Source organism: Aegilops tauschii, chromosome 4, assembly GCF_002575655.3.
Source record: "Aegilops tauschii subsp. strangulata cultivar AL8/78 chromosome 4, Aet v6.0, whole genome shotgun sequence".
Taxonomy (NCBI): Eukaryota; Viridiplantae; Streptophyta; class Magnoliopsida; order Poales; family Poaceae; genus Aegilops; species Aegilops tauschii.
In genome coordinates this window covers 449941887-449950936 of record NC_053038.3, presented here as the reverse complement: position 1 = coordinate 449950936, position 9050 = coordinate 449941887, and positions in this window count along the sequence as shown.

Genomic DNA, 9050 nt, shown 5'->3' with positions numbered 1-9050 from the left:
ATGATATGAGTATTACAAGAGTTGATCTACCACGAGATCGTAGAGGCTAAACCCTAGAAGCTAGCCTATGGTATGATTGATCTTGTCCTACGGACTAAACCCTCCGGTTTATATAGACACCGGAGGGGGCTAGGGTTACACAGAGTCAGTTACAAGGGAGGAGATCTATATATCCGTATTGCCAAGCTTGCCTTCCACGCCAAGGAGAGTCCCATCCGGACACGGGACGAAGTCTTCAATCTTGTATCTTCATAGTCCAACAGTCCGGCCAAAGGATATAGTCCGGCTGTCCGAGGACCCCCTAATCCAGGACTCCCTCAACGCCCCCGATTCAATCGTACACTAATCATATACGCAAATATGTACGATCAAGATCAAGGACTCACAAGAAGATATCACAACACAACTCTAGACACAAATTAAAATAATACAATCTTTATATTACAAGCCAGGAGCCTCAAGGGCTCAAATACATAAGCTCGAATACACAAGAGTTAGCAGAAGCAACAATATCTGAGTACATACATAAGGTAAACAAGAGAGCCTTAAGAAGGCTAGCACAAAAGCAACAATGATCGAAAAGGTAAGGCCTCCAGACTGGGAGCCTCCTAACTACTCCTTGTCGGCGGCGGCCTCCACGTAGTAGTAGGCACCCTCGGGGTAGTAGTAGTCGTCCGCAGTGGCGTCTGGCTCCTGGGATCCATCATCTGATCGGGGCAAACAGGTATGGGGGAAAAGAGGTAGCAAAGCAACCGTGAGTACTCATCCAAAGTACTCGCAAGACTTACATCAGATCTAAACTAAGTATGCATCAATATCAAAGGAATGGGATGTATGTGTGGACTGAACTACAGAATGCCAGAAGAGAAGGGAAAGCCTAGCCTATCGTAGAATAGCATCTTCAAGCATCTTGCAGCATTTAGAAGAGTACAGAATAACATATTATAATTAGCAAGCATGTTGTAGTATTAACGCCCAGAGATCCTTCCTCGACACCCTGCGAGAAAGCAATCCCGGAGCCATTATATCCATTTCATGCCTCAGCATCCAGTTCTAGTTGTATAGATCGGGATACAACTCCAAGTCGTCTTGTTACCGTGGACACGGCTATTCGAATAGATAAACTTCCGTGCAGGGTGATACGTCCATTTTGCGTCATGTTTTCTTACAGTTATTTATGATGTTTTTATCCATAATAATGCTTTTTGGAGTAATTCTAATACCTTTTCTATCATAATTTTCAAGGTACACACCAAGAGGGAGAATTCCGGCAGCTGGAAATCTGGACCTGGAAAAGCTACGTCAGCCTACCTATTCTGCACAACTCCAAACAAGCTGGAACTTCACGGAGAATTTTTATGGAATATTTGAGGAATATTGGAGCAAATAACTTCCAGAGGGGGCCCACCAGGTGGGCACAACCCACCTGGGTGCGCCAGGGAGCCCAAGCGCGCCCTGGTGGGTTGTGCTCACCCAGGCCCACCTCTGATGCTCATCTTCAGGTATATAGGTCATTTTGACCTAGAGAAAATAAGGGGAGGACTTTCGGGACGGAGCGCCGCCGTCTCAAGGCGGAACTTGGGCAGGAGCACTTTTGCCCTTCGTGTTGGGGAACATAGTATTTCAAAAAAAATCCTACGATCACGCAAGATCTATCTAGGAGAAGCATAGCAACGAGCGGGGAGAGTATGTCCACGTACCATCGTAGACCGAAAGCGGAAGCCTTAAGTAACGCGGTTGATGTAGTCGAACGTCTTCGCGATCCAACCGATCAAGTACCGAACGCACGGCACCTCCACGATCTGCACACGTTCAGCTCGGCGACATCCCTCGAACTCTAGATCCAGCTGAGGCCGAGGGAGAGTTCCATCAGCACGACGGCGTGGTGACGGTGATGATGAAGTTACAGGCGCAGGGCTTCACCTAAGCACTACGACGATATGACCAAGGTGTAAAACTGTGGAGAGGGGCACCGCACACGGCTAAAGATCAACTTGTGTGTCTATGGGGTGCCCCCTCCCCCGTATATAAAGGAGGGGAGGAGGAGGCCGGCCGGCCACAAGGGGCGTGCCAAGGGGGGAGGAATCCTACTCCTAGTAGGAGTAGGTTTCCTCCTTTCCTAGTCCAAGTAGGAGAAGGGGGGAAGGAGGAGGAGGAGAGAAGGAAAGAGGGGGGCGCCGCCCCTCCCTTTGTCCAATTCAGATTGGGGCAAGGGGGGGGGGCGCCACCTCCTGGCCACCCCTCTCTCTTCTCCATTAAGGCCCATGAGGCCCAATAGCTTCCTGGGGGGTTCCGGTAACCCCCGGTACTCTGAAATTTATCCGAAACGACCCGAACCATTCCGGTGTCCAAATGTAGCCTTCCAATATATGAATCTTTATGTCTCAACCATTTTGAGACTCCTCGTCATGTCCATGATCTCATCCGGGACTCCGAACAACCTTCGGTACATCAAATCACATAAACTCATAATACCAATCGTCATCGAACGTTAAGCGTGCGGACCCTACGGGTTCAAGAACTATGTAGACATGACCGAGACACCTCTCCGGTCAATAACCAATAGCAGAACCTGGATGCTCGTATTGGTTCCTACATATTCTATGAAGATCTTTATAGGTCAAACCGCATAACAACATATGGTGTTCCCTTTGTCATCGGTATGTTACTTGCCCATGATTCGATCGTCGGAATTACCATACCTAGTTTAATCTCGTTACCAGCAAGTCTCTTTACTCATTCCGTAATGCATCATCCTGCAACTAACTCATTAGTCACATTGCTTTCAAGGCTTATAGTGATGTGCATTACCGAGAGGGCCCAGAGATACCTCTCCAACAATCGGAGTGACAAATCCTAATCTCGATCTATGCCAACTCAACAAACACCATCGGTGACACCTGTAGAGCATCTTTATACTCACCCAGTTACGTTGTGACGTTTGATAGCACACTAAGTGTTCCTCCGGTATTCAGGAGTTGAATAATCTCATAGTCAAAGGAACATGTATAAGTCATGATGAAAGCAATAGCAACAAACTAAACGATCATAGTGCTAAGCTAACAGTTGGGTCTTGTCCATCACATCATTCTCTAATGATGTGATCCCGTTCATCAAATGACAACACATGTCTATGGATAGGAAACATAACCATCTTTGATAAACAAGCTAGTCAAGTAGAGGCATACTAGGGACACTTTGTTTGTCTATGTATTCACACTTGTACTAAGTTTCCAGTTAATACAATTCTAGCATGAATAATAAACATTTATCATGATATAAGGAAATGTAAATAACAACTTTATTATTGCCTCTAGGGCACATTTCCTTCAGTCTCCCACAAGCACTAGAGTCAATAATCTAGATTACACAGTAATGATTCTAACACCCATGGAGTCTTGGTGCTGATCATGTTTTGCTCGTGAGAGAGGCTGAATCAATGGGTCTGCAACATTCATATCCGCATGTATCTTGCAAATCTCTATGTCCCCTTCCAATACTTGATGACGGATGGAATTGAAGCATCTCTTGATGTGCTTGGTCTTCTTGTGAAATCTGGATTCCTTTGCCAAGGCAGTTGCACCATTATTGTCACAAAAGATTTTCATTGGACCTGATGCACTAGGTATGACACCTAGATCGGATATGAACTCCTTCATACAGACTCCTTCATTGGCTGCTTCCGAAGCAGCTATGTACTCCGCTTCACAAGTAGATCCCGCCACGACGCTCTGTTTGGAACTGCACCAACTGACAGATCGACCATTCAATATAAATACGTATCCGGTTTGTGACTTAGAGTCATCCGGATCAGTGTCAAAACTTGTGTCGACGTAAACATTTACAACGAGCTCTTTGTCACCTCCATGAACGAGAAACATGTCCTTAGTCCTTTTCAGTTATTTCAGGATGTTCTTGACCAATGTCCAGTGATCCACTCCTGGATTACTTTGGTACCTCCCTACTATACTTATAGCAAGGCACACATCAGGTCTGGTACACAGCATTGCATACATGATAGAACCTACGGCTGGGGCATAGGGAATGACTTTCATTTTCTCTCTATCTTCTGCAATGGTCGGGCTTTGAGTCTCACTCAACTTCACACCTTGTAACACAGGCAAGAACCCTTTCTTTGACTGATCCATTTTGAACTTCTTCAAAATCTTATCAAGGTATGTGCTTTGTGAAAGTCCAATTAAGCGTCTTGATCTATCTCTATAGATCTTGATGCCCAATATGTAAGCAGCTTCACCGAGGTCTTTCATTGAAAAACTTTTATTCAAGTATCCTTTTATGCTATCCAGAAATTCTATATCATTTCCGATCAGCAATATGTCATCCACATATAATATTAGAAATGCTACAGAACTCCCACTCACTTTCTTGTAAATACAGGCTTCTCCAAAAGTCTGTATAAAACCATATGCTTTGATCACACTATCAAAACGTTTATTCCAACTCTGAGAGGATTGCACCAGTCCATAAATGGATCGCTCGAGCTTGCACACTTTGTTAGTACCCTTTGGATCGAAAAAACCTTCTGGTTGCATCATATACAACTATTCTTCCAGAAATCCATTCAGGAATGCAGTTTTGACATCCATTTGCCAAATTTCATAATCATAAAATGCGGCAATTGCTAACATGATTCGGACAAATCTAAGCATCGCTACGGGTGAGAAAGTCTCATCGTAGTCAACTCCTTGAACTTGTCGAAAACCTTTCGCAACAAGTCGAGCTTTGTAGACAGTAACGTTACCATCAACGTCAGTCTTCTTCTTGAAGATCCATTTATTCTCTATGGCTTGCCGATCATCGAGCAAGTCAACCAAAATCCACACTTTGTTCTCATACATGGATTCCATCTCAGATTTCATGGCCTCAAGCCTTTTCGCGGAATCTAGGCTCATCATCGCTTCCTCATAGTTCATAGGTTCGTCATGGTCAAGTAACATGACGTCCAGAACCGGATTGCCATACCACTCTGGTGCGGATCTTACTCTGGTTGACCTAGGAGGTTCAGTAGTAACTTGATCAGAAGCTTCATGATCATCATCATTAGCTTCCTCACTAATTGTTGTAGGAATCACAGGAATTGATTTCTGTGACGAACTACTTTCCAATGAGGGAGCAGGTACAATTACCTAATCAAGTTCTACTTTCCTCCCACTCACTTCTTTCGAGAGAAACTCCTTCTCTAGAAAGGATCCATTCTTAGCAACAAAAATCTTGCCTTCGGATCTGTGATAGAAGGTGTACCCAACAGTTTCCTTTGGGTATCCTATGAAGACACATTTCTCCGATTTGGGTTCGAGCTTATCAGGTTGAAGCTTTTTCACATAAGCATCGCAGCCCCAAACTTTAAGAAACGACAACTTGGGTTTCTTGCCAAACCACAGTTCATATCACTACAAAAAAAGACACATCCGTGACATTTTGGGCCGAACGAAAATCTTTTATGTCATACTTATGACACTTCTATGACGATAATTGCGACAAAACCAGGTATCATCATAGATGTGGTGGGGTCCTACTTCTATGACAAAAAATCATGACAGAAAATGGGCTTTTCATCCTGGGCGGGCCGGAGACGCAGCTGCATGACATTCTTTGGGTCGTCCATGACGGAAAAAACCGTGGTAGAAGCGAGGGCGAGGAAAATATCAGGGTGTCCCCGGTTACGATGGGTGGTCGGGGGCTGAGCGATGCGCGTTTCTCTCGTACGTACGTGCGTGTGTGCGAGGCATTGGGCTCTAACTGAACCCAAGCGAGGCGTTGGGATCTAACTGAACCCGCGCGATTGCACTGCAGGCTACGCGTTACTGAACCCGAGCGATCGATCGATGGCTGTTAACTGAACCCGATTGAGCGATTCCTTCGCTACTGCTGCTAACTGAAGCCGATCGATGCTGCCTCTGGATGAACAGTGAGCGTTGCTGGGGGGGTTTGGATGAACAGTTCCCGGTGGGGGTGGATGAACAGGACCCCGTGGCGTTGCCTCTGGATGAACAGGACCCCGATCGTTCGAGCCGGTTGGGGCTGGATGAACAGGACCCCGTGGACGGCAGGATGAACAGGACCACCCCGTGGAGGGCAGGATGAAAAGTAGATGGTGGAGGGCTGGATGAACAGGAGCCCGTGGAGGGGTGGTTGAACAGGAGCCCGTGGAGAGGGCTGGTTCAACAGTAGCCGGTGGAGTAGCGGGCGGTGGAGGCTGGATGAACAGGAGCCCATGGATGAACAGTCGCAGGTGTAGGCTGGAGGAGGTCGACGGTGGATGAACAGTAGCCCGTGGAGGCTGGAGGGGGTCGACGGTCGAGATGAACAGTATCCCATGGAGTCTCGTTTTGCGGTACGCCACACCCCTCCCGATGAACAGGATCCCCGTTTTGACCGTAGCGCTCCAACACAAGTCTGTTTCCTCCGTTTTGCGGTACGCCACACCCCTCCCGATCAACAGGACCCCCGTTTCGACCGTAGGAGGTCCGTTTCCTCCGTTTTGCAGTACGCCAGACCCCTCCCGATGAACAGGATCCCGTTTCGAACGTGGCCGGTCGAACACAAGGTCGTTTCCTCCGTTCTGTGGTACGCCAGGCCTCGTTTCAATCGGCTGTTCCATCCAAGCCCTCCCGATGAACACGACGACGCATTCCGTTCCGACCCAGCCGGTTGGCTCCCCATGAACACGACGACGACGCAGTTTCTCCGTTCCGACCCAGCCATGTACACGAGCCCTGGCCGTACGTATGCGCGAGTAGGCGTTCGAGACCCTGCCCATATTTACGTACGTGGCCGTATTTTCTTTCTTGCACCCTGGCCGTTGTACGTACGTGTACATGCTACGTGCGCGCCTCTACTACCACACGTGCGCGCCTCTACAACGACCAGTATGTACGTACACGTTCGCGACCAAAATGACAACGCTACGTACGCTTCGACCAGGTGGGTCCCGACTATCAGGCACTTCCTTGCCTGCGAAGATGTAGCTGGTGGGTCCCAGCAGTCAGGGGGGCGAATCATTTTTTTTGCCCGGACGCACTTCCGTGCATGCGAAGACGTAGCTGGTGGTTCCCAGCAGCCAGGGGGAAACGTTTTTTTCGCAAAATACGGTGGCCCGTCCAGTGGGTCCCCGCTGTTAGGTGGAGGAATAATTATTTTGCGCGTAATAAGGAGGCACTTCCTTGCTGCGGCCGTGGACCCAGCTGTCAGCCTCTCCACATACAGTCCACGTCCAATGGAAGCTGTTCGTTGACCACGTTGACCACGCCGCGCCGAGAGCACCAGGGCCGTGGACGACGGCGAGGCCTAGGAAGGGGACGACACGGAGCCCGGGAAGACGCGACAGTGGATGCCCACGCGTAGAGGAGTATGAGGGTTCACTGGTTTGCTGCGGTGTGAGGCTGCCGTCGCCGCAGAATAACAGGGGTTGTGGGTGAGTAGAGGGATGGCCTGGCCAGCGGTGGGAGTAGTAGGGCGGTGAGGCCTCCGCCACATCGCAGCCTTCCACGGGAGGCAGGATCACGAGGCACGACCGGCGCTGGTTTGGGCGGCTGGAGCAAGAAGACCAGAGGTTGAAGAAGCACTACGGCCGTTGGATGGACATCGTACGGTTACTGGAGCTAGAATCGTGCATATTGACTAAGTTGACAAAGCCCTCCATCCCCGTCAACTTAGCAGGCCCACAAGTCATCCTGCCACTATACTGGGTCCCAGCTAGCAGGGGGAGTATTCATTTTTTGTGTGTGTAATAAGGAGGCACTTCCTTGCGTGCGAAGATATAGCTGGTGGGTCCAAGCTGTGAGCGGCGGTAACTTTTTTTCGCGAAATACAGAGGCCCTTTCGGTGGGTCCCAGATGTCAGGTGGAGGAATCATTATTTTGTGCGTAATAAGGAGGCATTTCCTTGCGTGCGGCCGTGGATCCAGCTGTCAGCCTCTCCATGTACAGTCCACTTCAGATGCATGTCGGTCGTTGACGACGTTGACCAGGCCGCGTCGAGAGCACTAGGGCGGTGGACGACGGCGAGGCCTAGGAGGGGAACGACACGGAGGCAGGGAAGACTCGGCAGTTGTTTCCCACGCGGAGGGGAGTACGACTGTACGAGGGTTTACTGGTTCGTCTACCGTCACCAGAGAATAACAACATGTGTGGGTGAGTAGAGGGATGGCTAGGCCAGCGATGGGAGTACGGTGGGGCGGTGAGGCCTGCGCGGCAGCACAGCCGGCCGTGGGGAGGAGGGAGCAGGCAGTCCCGCTGGCGCTTGTTTGAGCGGCTGGAGCAGGAAGAGCAGAGATTGAAGAAGCACGACGGCCGTTGGATGGAAATCAACAGTCACTGCTTGTGCGTCAACCTTTTTTTAGGAAAGCCTCAAATCTGTGGAAAACAGCATACAACCCATCTGCCATTATTTCTAATAATTTACAGCCCATTTGCTAATTCTTAAGTTTTTTGGAGCCCATATTCTTTTTGTTAGCATTACAGCCCATATTTTTGCCACGGTTAAAAATTTATACGAAATTTTGCATATTTCGGTGCGGTCCGAACTGTTTTTAATCCCGAAATTTTGAGTCACATTCAAACTGATTTTAAAAATAAATGTATATCAATATAAAATCCAACAAATTGTCCACGCATAAAAATCAATGCAATTTAAAATCTCAAAATGAAAAAAAGAAATTTGAAACTAATTGCCGGTTTGATGTGTTTTACAAATGTACAACCCATTTCTCATTACTGATTGGCCAATTTCTCGGCCAGCCGAATGAAGCTCTCCTCGTCTTGAAAGATTTGTTGCGCAACAGGCCTGACAAAGTGACTTACTTGGCAAATCACAAAAAAACTAGGATGTGGCCGTGGACCCAGCTGCGGCCGTGGACCCAGCTGTCAGCCTCTCCACGTACAGTACTCTTCCGATGGAAGTCGGTCGTTGACCACATTGACCACGCCGCGCCGAGAGCACCAAGGCGGTGGACGACGGCGAGGCCTAGGAAGGGGACGACGCGGAGCCGAGGAAGACGCGGCAGTGGATGCCCACGCGGAGAGGAGTAC